Source organism: Budorcas taxicolor, chromosome X (genome assembly GCF_023091745.1).
Source record: "Budorcas taxicolor isolate Tak-1 chromosome X, Takin1.1, whole genome shotgun sequence".
In the NCBI taxonomy this organism is placed as follows: domain Eukaryota; kingdom Metazoa; phylum Chordata; class Mammalia; order Artiodactyla; family Bovidae; genus Budorcas; species Budorcas taxicolor.
In genome coordinates this window covers 44,366,139-44,383,671 of record NC_068935.1, presented here as the reverse complement: position 1 = coordinate 44,383,671, position 17,533 = coordinate 44,366,139, and the positions used below count along the sequence as shown (strand labels likewise).

General features: G+C 42.3%; 1 non-coding gene across 1 annotated transcript; it reads left to right on the top strand.

Moving 5' to 3' along the window:
- Positions 1-8,608: 8,608 nt before the first annotated feature.
- TRNAC-ACA (transfer RNA cysteine (anticodon ACA)) lies at positions 8,609-8,681 on the top strand. The gene has a single exon. It is a non-coding gene; the product is annotated as a tRNA-Cys (tRNA).
- The last annotated feature ends 8,852 nt before the right edge of the window (positions 8,682-17,533 follow it).

The following is a 17,533-nucleotide window of genomic DNA, read 5'->3' as shown; positions in this document are numbered from 1 at the left end:
ATTTCTTTCTTTTTGCATTAAAAAAAAAGTGCTTAGCGATATTGTCTCTTAAAGTGGGCAGCCAATTGTTAGCCCGGAAACCACACACAGAGTAGTAGCGTCTCCAGCATCAGTGCTGGGGCTGGGATCCAACCGATGGGACTTTGGCACTGAGAGAAAGCTTGGCTGGTCACTAGTTTCTTCCTGTGGGAAGAGAAAGGGAGCTCAGCCCTCTAGGATTCTGGACTTTCTCAGGCTTCCATGGGCCCGGAGGGATCAGGGATCGAGGACTTCTCCAAACCTGCAATAGATGAAGCAGTTCAGGACTCCAGCTTCAGGCTCATAGCAAAGGAGTCCCAGTCCACATTCTGAAAAATCTGCAATAGCACCATCATTCAGACCCCAAAACCTGGAGCCGTTCTTTGCTTCTCCCATTCTCTGTTTCAACCATATTAATTTAACAGATATTTATTAAACACTTCCTATAATGCCAGGCACCATTCTGGGAATTTTGTTCCATAGTGAACAAAACAGACCAAATCCCTGCCTTCGGGGAATAATAAATATGTAACATGTTTTATGTGATGTTTGCCTATAGTATATGGACTTGTCAGGTGTCAGTAAGTACTATAAAGAGAAATTAATCAGCCAGGGAATAGGAAGTGTCTCATTTATCTAGGATGTTCACGAAAAAATTTTCTGATGAGGTGACATTTGATCAGAACCCCGGGTAGTGGGGGAAGCATGTCAATACCTGCTTGCCTGATATCTGGGGGAACATCTAATACAAAAGATGGGATCACACCCAACCTGTTCACAGAAGGGTGAGGAGGCCAGCATGGCTGGAGAGGAGGGGAGAGGAGAGATGGGGCCATGGCACAGAAAGCCTCCTCGGCCATGCTTAGGCTGTGGACTCCTCCTGTAAGTGAGAAGGAAACCCATTGGAGACATTGGAGAAAACCATCAGAAATCTTGACACACAGAGCGTCAAAACACATTCCAGTCCCGTCCTTTTCTTGGTCACCTCTGTCCTTTGTCACCACCTCAGCCCTGCTCACTCTCCTGCAAAACCCCATCATTTCTCTGCAGGACCGCAGCTTCAGAACTCAGTACTTCCACCTTTCACTTTTCTAATTCTTCACCCCAAGACAGCCACAGTGATCATTTGAGGATGTGTATTAAACACTGTCGCTCCCTGTTGAAAAGCTTCTAGTGGTTATTTTTTCCTGACTTGCCCCAACCTTGCTTCACTCCAGCCCCACTCACTGCTGACTGGTCCTTGACCCAGGATGCTTATCCCCCAGACCACCTCCTGACTGGCCCGCCTCTTCAATGAAACCTGGGCTCCGTCACTGCCTCTGAGAAGCCTTCCCTCACATTCCTATCCAAGCCAGCAGCCTCTCATACTCTTTGTCCTCTTCTCGCACTTCCTATTTCTTCAGGGTACTTTTCACCTCTGGATGTCGTATTGCAGAGCTCTTTATTTATAGTTGGTCGCCTCTTCTAAAATCATGCCTGGTATATGTATTACTAGGATTTCAGTAAATATTTGCTAAATGAATGAGTGAGTAGTGAGGGGAGAGAGAAATTATTCAGGTATTCACACAAATAAATAGACGACCGCAAAGGTAATGAATTAGTATCTGGTGCCAGGCGAGGCTGTGATAAGGATGCTTGAATTCATCAGCGAAGGCCAAGTTGTCTTCCCTGTGCAAATAATGCTCGAGCTGAGATCCCAGAGGCTGAGAAGGAGTTAACCACACGAAGAGGGGAGAGATGACTGGTCCAAGCAGAGGAAACAGTATGTTCAGCAGCCCTGTGGCGGGAGGGGCCTGGCAAATATGAGTCACAGGGAAAAAGGTAGGGAGACAGCGGCAGGGAGTGCCTTGCAAGGTGAGCTGGAAAAGTAAGCAGGGGCCAGAGCCAGCAGGGCTTTTTGAGCCCTATGGAATAACTCTATCTCTTTCCTAAGAAGAAGAAGAAGCTATTAAATGGTTTTATGGAGATGTGTGTTAAAAATGGGGAAGGGGAGGGAGTTAGAAGCCCCCGATAGTGAAAGCGCAGAGTCCTAACCACTAGACTGCCAGGGACGTCCCCAGACACACATTTTGAAAACCTTGGTCTGACTGCAATATCAAGAAAGAATGGAGGGAGCACGTGGCCGTGAAGAGATCACTTTGTGGTCTAGGGTACAGAGGATGGTAGCTGCATCTGGGAGTTGAGGTGAAAGCAGAGAGAAGTGGATGGATTCAAGATGTATTTAGAAAACAAATTTGATACTGGATTGGACACAGGGAATGAGGGGTCTCAAAGATGATAACTCCTAGGTTTGGAGGGTGCATAACTTCATTAATTAGTGTGGCTTTCAGAGCTATGAAATATCACTAGTGTGTTTTCTTTAGGAGAGGAAATCAAAGATTTCTGTTTGAACATGTTGATTTTGAGGAATTTTTGAGCTGTCTAAGAAAGGATTGACAGTAGTCCATAGGCAGATAGGTCTGAGTTGGAGATAGAAACATGGAAGCTAATGTTATATAAACTGTTATTAAAGCCTTAGACTCTAACTCACCCAGGAAGGGTAGAGACTAAAACATAGAAAAGAACTAAAGCACTCTAAAAAATAAGGGAAAATAAAGGAAGCAAGACCTGTTCATGTAACTGCAACCTTTACCAGTCAGGTGGAAGTGACAAGCCAACAGACATTACAGAGAAAGAATGGCAAAGGAGAGAGGATAAACATCATGAGTGTCAGGACCCTACAGCCCAAAGAGGACCATGTTTCAAGATGGTGGAACCTATCACCTGGGTCCCATATGCTGAAATGTGGGAGAATCTGATGCCTGAAAATTGGATTTAGTAGCATGGAAGTCATAAGTGATTTTAGTGAGAGATGCTTGCTGGAGGCAGAGGCAGGCTCCAGTGGGATGGGAGAAGAAGAAAGTACCCACAATGTAAAGAGGAGTTTGCAGGAGTTTGGAGGTGAAAGAGAGTGGAAAGATAGAGCAGAATCGAGCAGTGGGAGCATCAGGGCTTGAATGACTTGGGATAGATTTCAACATGACTAAAGACCAGTGGAAAGGGTCCAGTTCAGAGCAAGAGATTGAATCTACCACAAAAAGAAGGTATTGTTAATAATAAGAAAATATTAGAATTGAAGATTTTAAAATTAAAAAAATAAATAAAGAAATAAAGAAACAAAAAAAAAAAGAAAAAGAAAAGAAAATATTAGAGAAAGCAGGAGGAGAGAATGGGATCAAAGTCCAGGTGGAAAGATGGGCTTTAAATACAAGGAAGGACTGTTCTGTTTTCACAGGAGAAAAGGGACATAAAATGGCCACAGACATACATAATTTATACCTTTGGTACCTCTGGTAAGTATTTATCTACTTATTTTCAGTACGAGAGGAACTGGACTAAGATGCAAGAGATCTTGACTTTTGTATCAGTCCTTCCCCTAAATAGACTTATAGCTGGAGAAGTTCTTTCTCATTTCTTTGCCCATTTTTAAAAGGAGCGTGCTCTATTAGATGATCTCTAGGACTTCTTACAGCTATACTTTAAGTAAATCAAGGGAACGTGCAATTCAAATAGCACAGTGGTAAAGAATCCACCTGCCAAGGCAGGAGACACAAGAGATGGGGGTCAGGAAGATCCCTTGGGGAAGGAACTGGCAACGCACTCCAGTAGTCTTCCCTAGGAAGTCCGATGGACAGAGGAATCTGGCAGGTGACAGTCCATGGGGTCACAAAGAGACGTGACTGAGCACAGCACACACACATACTTTCAGCACTTCCAGTGGGCCAGCTATTGCACTAAACAATTAATGTGTTTTAAACCACTTAAATAATTCTGCAAGGCTGGCACTATTATTATCCAATATAAAAACGAGTAAACAGAGCCACAGAGAGGTTAAGAGCTTGTTGGAGCCAGGCAGGCCGATTCCATAGGACTGTACACTAAACCACTGTTATCTGACCTTTTGGAAACAATAGGAAATTTCTGGAAATTATACTCTGGAACCCACATCCTGCTCACACAGGAATGGAAGAAGGATATTGGGGAAATGATTATGAATCTTCCAAATAGAGCCCCTGAAAAGCTCAGAATTCGCAGGGCTTAGCAGCTAGAGTGAGTCATGAAACAGAAAGTAGAGAAGATAGGTAAAGGTCTGCCAAAGTGGCTGGGCCATTCTCCAACTCTGTGCACAGTGTCTTGCTGTAGTGTTTAGCCCTGGCCATGGCCAGTGAGAGAAGCTTTCTAAATAAAGCCCTTCTTGTGCACAGAAAGGGAGCCCAGCATTGACTCTGTGGCTGGAGAGATAAGTGGGGATTGTCCAGGTAATTTGTAGACCACCATAAGGCTATGGAGAACAAAGGACATGTTGGAATAGCAGTTAAGTCCTGTAAACCATGATACATCCACTAAGACACTTTCCCCACCTCTGATTGCCACCTGTTCCCCACCCATTCCTCATAAACAGGAATCCTCCTGTTGGCACATCCTAACTGTTCACCTGCATAGCTCTGTCACATTTCGAGAAAAAACCTGTCTGGTGAAGAGTGATTCACAACTGCTGTAGACTACAAACCAATTAACCAAAATGTAGCCACCTCAGTCCTTCATACGAATGGCCTGTCAGTAGACGTTTCAGGAAAACCAACAGCACAATGGAGAAACACTAGAATGAACAAGAAAATAATTGACTTCTGAGGGGAAAGTTCATGCGGAAAATGCTTTAAAAATTCTACCTTGCATCCTGAGAGATGTCCAAGAGAATACTGCATTGCTAGAACAAAATTAGTCTGCTAAGAACAACTGCTGAGATAAAACAGGTCAATCACAATGGGCATAACTTGAAAATGGCCTTAGCAGCATGGAAGCCAGATCATGGAAGAACAGTAGGACAGACTATGGAGTACAAAGGAGTATTTCATATTTTTTAAGGTTCCATATCAGCAGGGAACAAATGGATGAATCAGTTGATGGTATCAAGACAACAGGTTATTCATTTGGAAACAAATTAACTTAGAGGCATATCTTAGAGTTCAGTTATCCCCTTTCTCTCCCACTTGAGTTTCTCAGTCTCTATTGGATCATTTCCATCATTATTCAGATATGCCCATGTATCTCCCATTTTTAACACCTCATCCATCTCCATTTCCATTCTTTTGTTCTTCTTCAAAGCAACATTTCTTAGACTTGTGGTCCATGAGTAGTCACTATCTCTACTTCTTACCTTTCCTTTCCCTCCTAAACTCAATCCATGGGGGTGTCCATTCTTACCACTCCAACATATCTGCTCTTGTTGAGGTCACCAATCATCTCAACATTACTAAATTCAGAGACATCTCTCTGTCCTTTTCCTACTTGATCTCTTACAGGTGTTTAGCAGGGTTGGTCACTTGCGTTCTTCAAACATCCTCTTCTGGGTTTCCATGGCACCACTCTTTCTTGTTTTCCTCTGACTTTACTGCCTCTTTTTTCCCAATCTGCTTTGTTCAACGGATTGCTTAGTTTTGGGCTCTCTCCTTTGATTCTATAATCTCTTGTTTGATAATCCCACCTCCAGAGTCATAAATATCTTCTATGTAACAATGACATTACATTACTTTGCCAACAAAGGTCCGTCTAGTCAACACTATGGTTTTTCCAGTGGTCATGTATGGATGTGAGAGTTAGCTATAAAGAAAGGTGGGCACCGAGGAATCGATGCTTTTGAAGTGTGGTGTTGGAGAAGACTCTTGAGAGTCCCTTGGACTGTAAGGAGGTCAAACCAGTCCATCCTAAAGGAAATCAGTCCTGAATATTCACTGGAAAGACTGATGCTGAAGCTGAAACTCCAATACTTTGGCCACCTGATGCGAAGAGCTGACTCATTGGAAAAGACCCTGATGCTGGGAAAGATTGAGGGTGGGAGGAGAAGGGGACAACAGAGGATGAGATGGTTGGATGGCATCACTGACTCGATGGACATGAGTTTGAGTAAATTCCAAGAGTTGGTGATGGACAGGGAGGCCTGGCGTGCTGTAGTCCATGGGGTCGCAAAGAGTTGGACATGACTGAGCGACTGAACTGAACTGAGCTGACACAAATTTACATCCCTAGCCCAGACCTCTCCTCTAATATGCACTTCGAACATTGCATGTTGAAAACTGAACTCTGAATTCCTTGTGCTCCAATTGTTTCTTATGTTTTATGAAAAGTAAATACTAGAAGAGTTAAAGATAGAAACATAAAAATTAAACCATTAAACTACAAAAAGAATATGTAGAAATGTATATAGGGGAAATATATTACAGTAAGTATCATTTGAGATGGGGGAGGTCTTTCAAGCATGCCACAAAGCTCAGGAGGTATAAAGGGAAAGATTTTTCTATTGAAACACAGAAAACTCCTGCATACCTAAAACGAACATAGAGTTACAAGACTAAGGACGGAGAGAAACTTCTTGCAGCACTTATCACAAATGGCTACTATTTAGAATAGAAAAAGAACTACAAATCTTTGAGAAAAGCCAAGCAAGTCAATAGAAAACTCAACAAAGGATATGAAGAAGCAAATACAAGAGGAAGAAACATCAAGAGCCAACAAGAGAGAATAGATGTTTCACTTCCCTAGTTATTAGGGAAATATAGATTAAAAAGAGACCACTTGCAACTATCAGACTAGCAAACATTTTAAAGATTAACAACACTTAGTAATTAACAAAAATATGGGGAAACTGCACACTTTCACACACCATTGTAGTGAGCAGTGGTGTGAGCTCAACATTTTTGGAGAGCAATTTGGCAAAATTTTAAACATGTACATGATTTATGATGCAGCATCCTTCCTTTATGAAACATATTTTAAAGAAATACTAAAAGGCATTTAAAACTCAACTGGCATTTCACACAATGTTCTGATTTATAACAAGATAACTACAGGTCAACTGTGATCGTTTGAACGTGAACACCGTTCATCTGTGTAAACCTCCGGAGAGACTGATAATAACTGTTAGTCTTTGCTTAATTTAAAAACAAAACAAAACTAAAGCGAACTAAAGAATGTCAATCTACAGAGAGGTACAGTAAAAATTCCCTTTTTATCAAATGGGTAGAGCCTGCAGCTATTAGATAAGCACCGGTATTCTGCGGGTGTGGGGGAGGGGAGACAGTGGATATTTATCTAAAGCATTTCTTAAAAATTTATTATAGTTTATGGTAGGAAATGAAGCACATTTGTGTCGCCCCTCTTTCCCTCTTTTAAAAGTGAATTGCTTCCCATAATCTAAATTCACAGTTTAGAAATGGTCAAGTGTTATTCAAATCATTTCCTACCATATTTATTTAGTAAAGCTAACACCTCATGAAGACTGCATTATCTAAAATCAGTGTTTCATTGTAATGCTTGGCAGCACAGTGGATATGTTCATTACAGCTGTGTTAACAATCAATGTCGATCGCCACGTGACCTATTTAGTTTCTCCTGACACCACCAGAAGTGCCCTCCCTCTCCTTCTGTTCTTGGTGTGCCTGACTTAACACATCTTTGCAGCTCACATACTTTCCTTATGAAGCTTTTCCTGACTCCTGCCCCTCTCCCCCACCATGGAGATGGGATCAGTGTTTATTTGTGGCCCCACTGCTTCCAGGCCAGCCTTCTATCAAGACTGGCTGCACCAGCAGCACCTGGGAGCTTGTTAGAAATGCAGAATCTCAGGCTCTACTCCAGATTTAGGGAATCACACTCTCTGGGGGTGGGGTCCAGTGTTTTAACTAGTTTTTCTAGTTTTATATACTAAAATTTAAGAAGCACTGACCTAGGGATACTTGACCAGAGCCTCATCAATCTCTGGGTACAAATGAAATCACACTGACATCACTGCCCAAATGACACTAGCTCCCTTGGTCACCCCCATTTGTGGGATTCTCAAATCCTTTCCAGGTCTGCTCCCTTCCCCACCAAATATTTCTGGGAGTCCCTAGGGTGTGTTCACAAATGTGCCTGAGTTGATCAGGATGGCTGCTCACCCCCGCTGTGCCTGATCTCCAATGCTGCTCAAGAGGAAATTTTTTTGAAACAATAAATTTGTTTATTTTTGGCTGCACTGGGTGTTCGTTGCTGTGAGGGCTTGCAGAAAATGGGGGCTACTCTCTAGTTGTGCTGCATGGGATTCTCACTGCAGTGGCTTCTCTTGTTGTGGAGCATTGGCTATAAGGCACGTCGGCTTCAGCAGTGGTGGCCCCTGGTCTCAGCAGTTGCAGCTCAGAGGTTCTAGAGCACAGGCTCAATAGTTGGGACGCATGGGCTTAGTTGCTCTGAAGTATGAGAGATCTTCCCGGATCAGGGATTGAACCCATGTCTCCTGCATTGGCAGGCAGATTCTTTACCACCGAGCCACTAGGGAAGCTCAACAGGCATCTTTTAAGCTGATAGTTCTACACAATCCACTTAAGAGCTAGTTCAGTTCCTCAAGTGAGCAAAAATATAACTGTGTTTTGGCCTGGTGGAGTTAGATGTGAATAACTGCTGGTCACAGCATAAGGCTAAATGTGTTATCTGCCCCATAACTTGCATGGAGCAACTGAATTGCCCAGCCAAAGGTAACTTGCTTGCATCTCCAATTGAAACATCCTACTGAAGTGTTTCCCTGGTAGCTCAGATGGTAAAAGCATCTGCCTACAATGCAGGAGACCCGGGTTCGATTCCTGGATGGGGAAGATCCCTGGAGAAGGAAATGGCAACCCACTCCAGTATTCCTGCCTGGAAAACCCCATGGACGGAGGAGCCTGATAGGCTATAGTCCTTAGGGCCACAAAGAGTCGGACACGACTAAGTGACTTCACTTCACTGAAGTGTTTTGACCTGTAAGTACCCCCTCTTCTCTTGCACATCCATTTCTCTGCAGCATACCATCTGCATAGTGTCACACACTGTGTGTGTGTGTGTGTGTGTGTGTGTGTGTGTGTGTATGCTCATTAAAAAAAAAAGACTTCCAGTTCTGGTCTGATCTGTAAGAAACTTGGAAGTCACCAATGCATCCTAACAATAAGTAAAAAGCTACAAACTTAAAAATCAACAACTCTTCTTAGATTCGTAAGACTAGTGAGGTCACAGGGCAAACTGCTGCCCCCAAATAGAAGAGACTGACAGGGGAATACAGAGAGCCCCAGTTTACTGGAGCAGAAACCACTGAGGAAAGTGGTGCTCGGGCAGGAAAACCTGAACTGTAATCAACAAATTGCTGGAGGATCAGTATGGGCAAGTCTGAGAGATAAAATACTCCAGGGGGACCTAGTCAGCAGTGAGTGTCCACATTTTATGAGTTTTACCTCCAGGAACTCGACCAGGTTCTCACAGTAAATATTCGAGAAAAATTCCCTTGTGCTTCCAAAAGGGGGAGGGGAAAAGGAACCATTTTGAAAAACACCAGAGCACTCTGGTTTTTTTTAACAAGATATACCCTCAAGAGAGACAAGAGAGACTAGTTAACCAGAGCCTAACCTACTAAGGTTTTTAGTGGATCCTCTCACTTTCCACTTTCATGCACTGGAGAAGGAAATGGCACCCCACTCCAGTGGTCTTGCCTGGAGAATCCCAGGGACAGGGGAGCCTGGTGGGCTGCCGTCTCTGGGGTCTCACAGAGTCAGACACGACTGAAGCGACGTAGCAGCAGCAGCAGCAACTGACCTGAGAGAAGGGAAATACTCAACTCTAGCCCCCTCTAGCCTTCCTCTCCCACCTAAGGAGGGAGAAAAAGCTGAGAAACACTTGTGAGTTCATATTCCCGAGGCAAAGTTTCATTAAAAGACTGAGACCTAATCCTAGGACTGTAGAATGCCTCCCCTTCCCCAACACCTTATCTGCCTATCACTAAAGTTCTGTGTATCAGAGTTCCTTTCATCTCATACATTGCGTCTAAATTTCATGAAAAAATTCCAAGGCATACTAAAAGGCCAAACGCATATTTTGTTGTTTTTAAATGATCCTTTCAGTACAGAAAAAAATTTAATAAATTTCAACACCTATTCATACACATTCATTCTGAAGCTTTTATAACTTCAGGAAACTCAGAATGGAAAAGAACTCCCTTAATTTGATAAAGGGCATCTGTAGAAACACTGACATAATAATAAATAATACATCAAAATACAAATTTGAAGAAACAGAGCAACCATCAGAACCAGATGTTGGAATTATCAGACCAGAAATTTAAAGTGACTGTGACTAAGTTGATAAGAGCTCTAATGGATAAAGTAGACATTGTGTCAGAACAGATGGGCTCAGTAAGCAGATAGATGGAAATTCTAAGAAAGAATCATAAAGAAATGCTAGAGACCAAAAGTTCTGTAACAGAAATGAAGAATGCCTTTGGTGGGCTTATTCATAGACTGAATACCACTAAGGAAAGAGCCTCTGAGCTTGAGGATATCTCAGTAGAAACCCCTAAAGAAAACAGGAAAAAAAGAGTGGGAAAAAACCCCAGCAGAATATCCAAGGACTGTGGGACACCTACAAAATGTGTAATAATACACACATAATGAGAATATCAGGAGAAGCAAAGGAACCGAAGGATTATTTCAAACAATGATGATGTCCCCAAATTAACGTCAGACACCAACCTACACATCCAGAAAGCTGAGACAACACCAAGCAGAATAAATGCCGACAAAACTACAGCCAGCTGTATTAGTTTCAAAGGACAGAAAATCTAAGATAAAGAAAAATTCCTAAAAGAAGCCAGAGGGGAAAAAACACCTTACCTGCAAGAGGTACAAAGATAAGAATGATATCTGATTTCTCAGAAACCATGCAAACAAGGAGAACGTCGAGTGAAATATTTAGTGCTGAGAATAGAATTCTACCAACCTAGAATTCCATAGCCTGTGAAATTATCTTCCAAAAGTGAAAGCACAATTCCTTCACTTTTTGTTTGTCTAAGAAGGTCCTCACTGTTTTTTCACTTTTGGATAGGTCATTCTTGATTCTTCTCTTGCCCTCAATCCCCACTCTATCAGCAAATGCTATCACCTCTCCCAGAGAATTATATCCAGAATGAATGCAATCATTTCTCACCATCTTTACTGCTATTTTCCTAATCGGAACCACCATCACCTCTCACCTGGAACAGTGCAATAGCCTCTCGGGGCATTGTTTGTCCTCTAGGCAGTCAGCAGGATCTTTCTGAAGCAGAAATCAGATCACATCACTCCTTTGCTTAAAAGCGCCAAAAGCTTTCTTTTGTATAGCCTCTTTCTGATAGTGTGTCTTTGTGTGTTGGAAATTACTTAATAAGTAATAAGGGACTGATATTGGGATAACACAGAAATTGTGCTGGTTAACACACTGTTTTTCTAGTGCGTTAACATTTTAAAGTGATCTGTGGCAACCATCCTCACTATTACAAAGGCCTGGGCAATGTACAAAGACCCTAAGCAAAAAGCAGGAAATCTACAGAGAGACTTTCTATGAGTACTAGTATGCCTGGTTTAGTGCTCTGCATAGAGGCTGTGGTCTTTTCTGTGGTAAGCTATCTGTCCAAGCAATGAGTACAGATGAAGATGCTGCAAAGGCATTTCTCTCATGGTAAAATGACAAATAAAAAGGCTATGCCCTGGATTTCACTGGTGGTACAGTGGGGAGGAATCTGCCTGCCAATGCAGGAGACATGGGTTCGAACCCTGGTCTGGGAAGGTCCTACATGCCGTGGAGCAACTAAGCCTGTGTGCCACTACTGTTGAGCCCACGAGCTGCAACTACGGAAGCTTGTGCACCTACAGCCCATGCTCTGCAACAAGAGAAGCCACTACAAGGAGAAGCCTGCACACTGCAATAGAGAGTAGCCCCCACTCACTGCAACTAGAGAAAGTCCACGCACAGCAAAGAAGACTATGTTCTGATTCATTTTATTTAATTTCACTGTGTGTATGTGTGCTTAACTATGTCTGACTCTTTCTGGCCCCATGGACTGTAGCCCGCCAGGCTCTTCTGTCCATGGGATTCTCCAGGCAAGAATACTGGAATGGCTTGTCATTTCCTTCTCCAGGGGATCTTCCCAACCCAGGGATTGAACCTGTGTCTCCTTTGTCTCCTGCATTGCAGGCGGATTCTTTACCACTAGAGCCACCTGGAAACCTGAGGATGGTCTTTATTAGAAGTGAATGCCCTCAAGAACTCATGTCTTGGAGAAAGAAGCTGACTCAGGGATTAAGACTGTGAAGGATTAACTGGCTGGGCTACAGAGCATAAATGCCATCAAGGTATAACTCTACTATTACCGTAACTGGAATTTTGTGTGTTAGTCGCTCAGTCGTGTCCAACTCTTTGCAATCCCATGGACTGTAGCCCACCAAGCTCCTCTGTCCATGGAATTCTCTAGGCAAGAATATTGGAATGGATTGCCATTCCCTTCTCCAGGGTGTCTTCCCGACCCTGGGATCGAACCCCAGTCTCCCTCACTATAGGCAGATTCTTTACCATCTTAGCCACCAGGGAAGCCCATTAGAATTGGTATTGCTTTTTAAATGTTCTGGTTACCATGTTTCTTGGGTTTTGAGTGGTTTGCCCTAATGTTACATTTCCCATTGTTGATTGTTCAGTCGCTCAGTCACATCCTAATCTGACCCTATGACTGCAGCACACTGGACCTCCCTGTCCTTCACCATCTGCTAGAGTTGCTCAAACTCAAATTCATTGAGTTGGTGATACCATCCAACCATCTCATCCTCTATTGACCCCTTCTCCTCCTGCCTTCAATCTTTCCCAGCATCAGGGTCTTTTCTAATGAGTCAGCTCTTCCCATCTGGTGGCCAAAAGTATTGGCCCTATTATTTTTAGCACACATTCTCTGCAGAATGTGAAGTTTTTCAGAGGCATTGTTATAACATTAATAGAAACATCTGTATTTACATAATCAAAACTTCTTACCACCTTCATCCCCCATGTTAGATCTACCTCCAAAACATGTCCTTAATCCAATCACTTCTCACCTCTTCCATAGCTACAACCCAGTCCAAACCACCATCTTTGCTTGCCCGGACTACAGAAATAGGCTCCTTTCTTCTCTCTTCCTTCTAGTTCATTCTCTACGTAGGAGTAGAGGTCTCTGAAGAGATCCTTTTAAAACACAGATCAGGTGGCACCAACACTCTGTTTAAAAATCAACTCTCTGGGTGGGGGGAGGGGTGATAAATTAGGAGTATGGGATTAACAGATGTGCAACATTGTATATAAAATAGATAACCAAGGACCTACTGCATAGTACAGGGAACTATATTCAGTATCTTGTAATAAACTATAATAGAAAAGGAGAAAAGAATATACATAAATATGTAGAACCAATCACTTTGCTCTATACCTGAAACTAACACAGTATTGTAAATTCACTATACCTAAGTCAAAACCAAGTCCAAAAAAAGTAAAAGAAAACATCAACTCTCTAATGGCTTCCCATTATATTCCAAATAAAACCCATTCCCTTTCCTTGGCTCTCAAACCATGCTTTAGAGTCTGTTTGTTACTCCCTCTTCCTGGAACTGTCTTCTCCAACTCTTCATCTGGCAGGTTCTTTCTTATCATTCGGGTACTGGCTTAGATGTCATCTTTCCAGTGACCTTCCCTCTTTACCACACTAAAGAATTTTCTCCCCACCAAATCAACTCTAGCACATCATCTTGGTTTTACTTGCTCCCAGTATCTACCATCTGAATTTATCTTTTAAAAATATATGCATTGTCTATCCACCCTCCAGATTCCCCTTGTTCACTTCTGTATTCTCAGACCTAAAACAATGTTTGGGCCATAGTCTCTATCCACTGAATGAACAGATTAACTAGTACTTCTGAAAGCTGTATAAGCAAACTCCTGATTACATGGGACTCAGACATAAAAAGTTCTAAGATTTACAGACCTGTTCTTGTATTCTATGGATATACTTGAATTCTCCTACTCATTCATTTGAAGAGGTTCCTTGACTTCACCATTGTCTCTGTCATCATTCTGGGTGATTTCAACATTGAAGTGGAACTGGAAATGAAGCTCAAAATCTTGGTATTAAGGCAGTGAGTTTGTAACAGAGATATTGGTATATATGGAAATGAAATAGAGTCTTCCCACCAACTTGCCCAAACCCCTACTCTCTTGCAGTGATACTGGCCTTTGTATTTGAATCTGGCTCTTGTTCATTAAAGATGGAGCTACTTCTACTGGTTGGTGATGATGTGCATAGTCAGATTGGAAGAGACCTAGTTTGTAAAGAACAACATTTTGGTAAAGTTTCCAGCTGTCTGCAGAGCTGGTAGAGAATAAAATGACAGGGAAGAAGAGTGTCAGGAAGTCAGAGAACGAGATGAAAGGGATTTTACAATGGAAATATTCCACTGTTCATTTGCAAGAGATACTTTCTACCCAGTAAGATTTCCAGAAATGAAGAGTCCATAAGCTCCCTAGAGAGAGTTCCTAGCGATTAACTGTCAGAATGCTTAACCTATCTTAGCAAGGCCTTTTGCTATAATTCAAATCCAGTTTTGTATGAAGATGAAGAAAAACAATGTGATAAAACTGTAATAATGAAATTTTTCATGTTCCCCAATAGAGATTAACTCTAACCATGAACCTTGTGTTTACAAAATCTTATCTCATTGGTGTTACATTACAGATAACTGTTGCCCTACTTGAAGTTCTTCACATTTTTCTAAAAATGTGGAGATTCTCACAGAACACAACATTCTTGATTATGATTCCCAGCCCTGAAAAAATATTTGATTGTCTATTATGTGGGAGAAAGCTGTGGCTGTTACTGAGCGTGCAGGCAGCTGGGTCTGGCGGGGGTGGCAGATGGGAGGAGGGGGATAGGGAAGGCAAGTAAACAAAATAATCTGTTGCTATGAAAGGGGTTCAACAACAATAGTATCAAGGGGGAGAGGAGGGTGGGTTACAGAGGGTCAGGATTTCTAGGCAGGTGATACCTGATGGGAAGGGCAAACTCACTGGGAAAGACCCTGATGCTGGGAAAGATCAATGGCAAAAGGAAAAGGAGGCAACAGAGGATGAGATGGTTAGATGGCATCATTGACCCAATGGACATGAGTTTGAACAAACTCCAGGAGACAGTGAAGGGCAGGGAAGCCTGGTGTGCTGCAGTCCACAGGGTCACAAAGAGTCAGACATGACTGAGGGACTGAATAACAATACTTAGGCAGCCTGAAGGATGAGATCCAAATTGGCCGGGGAGACAGCATCCCAGGCTGAGGCATGTGCAGAGGTCCTGGGATAGGAATAAGAACCCAAGGTGATGGCAGTGTGAACATGAGTCTGGAGAGGGCAAGATCACTCAGAGCTTTGTGAGCAGGCCACAGTAAGCAGTTTGAACTTTATTCTAAGTGTGAATGGAGCATTTTAATAGAGACCCATCAGGGCACTGTGGGCAGTAAATGTGGTGGAAGTAGACATGGGATGAAGTGTTCAAATGTTGGGTATATTTGGAGTTAGAGCCAACATGGCTTGGACGTGGGAGGTGGAGAGAGAAATCAAAGATGATTCCTAGATGTGGAATTTGGAGAGTTGGGCTGCTGAGGTGGGAGGACCAGGGGGAGAACAGGATAATTTATTTTGATTTGAAACTCACCAAGAATGATGATGAGGTAGTGGAAAAGCCAACAAACGTCTTCAAATGAATGAATGACAGTGTGCAAATGTATCCATAGAATAAATTCATTCATTCAACAAATATTTGAGCCCTTATTAAGGGCAAGGCTAGTGTCTCAGCAGTAAAAGAATCCGCCTGCCAATGCAGGAGATGTGGGTTTGATCCCTGGGTCAGAAGATCCCCTGGAGAAGGAAATGACAACCCACTCGGATATTCTTGCCTGGAAAATCCCATGGACAGAGGAGCAAGAGTCAGACGTGACTTAAGTGACTAAACAACTGTGCAAGGCTCTAGAAATGGTACTGATGGATCACTGCCACATTTGCTTTTCTCCTCCACACCGCAGGGCATGTGGCATCTTAGTCCCCTCAACTAGGGATCAAACCCGTGGCCCCTGCATTTGGAGCTGAGTCTTAACCACTGGGCCACCAGGGAAGTTCTGTCACTTTTTTTTTTTTTTTGTCTTATCTAAACATAGATTACAGCTGCCTATTGAGGAGGGTTCATGCCTAATGCTGCCTCTATTCTCACTGCCCCTTCTGTCCCACTCCATCTAGTATATTAATAGATATACATTGGCCCAATCTATACTTATTAATGGACTGAATCAAATGAAATAGATGCTACAGTGAGTGTAAATATACCAAACCAAGTCTAAATTACTTGTATGTTAATATGGCCCCTAGTAAAAAGCATTAAAATGATATACAAATTTTGATTACCCTCATCTGTAATTTCTTAAGAATCTCCTGAAAACCAAAGCTTATGTTACTGGAATATAATTGTTTTACAATATTGTGTTAGTTTCAGCTGTACAACAAAGTGAATGTTATACGTATATATATTTTCTCTCTTAAACCTCCCTCACCCCCCACCCCCAGCCCACCTCTCTAGGTCATCACAGAACACTGAGCTCAGTCCCCTGTGCAATATAGCAGCTTTCCACTAGCTATCTACTTTACACACAGCAGTGCATATACGGCAGTGTTATCCTCCCAGTTCATCCCACCCTCCCCCATCTTGTTTATTTAAAAGATAGTTTTGTGAGATCAGTAATATTCTAACCTTCTGACATGGATTTTCAAGTTTATTCCTATATAAAGTAGTTGAAGACTCAGAGGGCATGGTGTTCAAGCCTTTCAAAGGCATTCCTGAAGCAACTTTTGGTTCGTGCACTCAGAGTGGAATACATTATACTTATAGTTTTAAGAAGCACTACTCCTTAGAAATTGTCAGGGAATTGTTGAGCATTGCTGTGCTTACCACTCACCCTTACATTTTAATTTTCTTTTGATAACAGGATGTACTGCTGCTTAACAATAAATTCTGTTTTTAGGACCAATAAAACCTGATTACTTGGAAAACAGGTGGGTGCTTCATGACTCTTAATGTCTGCTCACCAGTATCACCTCATAAATTATTTACCATTTTACAGCTGTTGGTGAATTTTGCTTCCAGGATGTTTATGTGAAAAGAGTATGAGTATTTGATATAAACCAAATTAATGAGCAGGGGAAAAGAAGTTAGAACGAAAATGGCCTCCTTCTAAGTCTTAGAGCTAATGTATATTGTAGTTACATGTTCCATTGTGTACAGAAGATAAAGCATTCTTTCCTTTTTGTTTAGAAAAAGAATTCTCCAACAAATTACTATAAACTGTGAAGTGAAAGGGAAATCACTCAGTCTTGTCAGACTCTTTGTGACCCCTAGATTGGACAATCCATGGAATTCTCCAGGCCAGAATACTGGAGTGGGTAGCCTTTCCCTTCTCCAGGGGATCTTCCCAACCCAGGGATCGAACCCAGGTCTCCTGCATTGCAGGTGGACTTTTTACCAGCTGAGCCACAAGGTAAACCCATAAACTGTAGTAAAACGCAATAAATAAAGTGTTTAAATACTTCTGCCTTATCTTTAAAAGGAGCACTA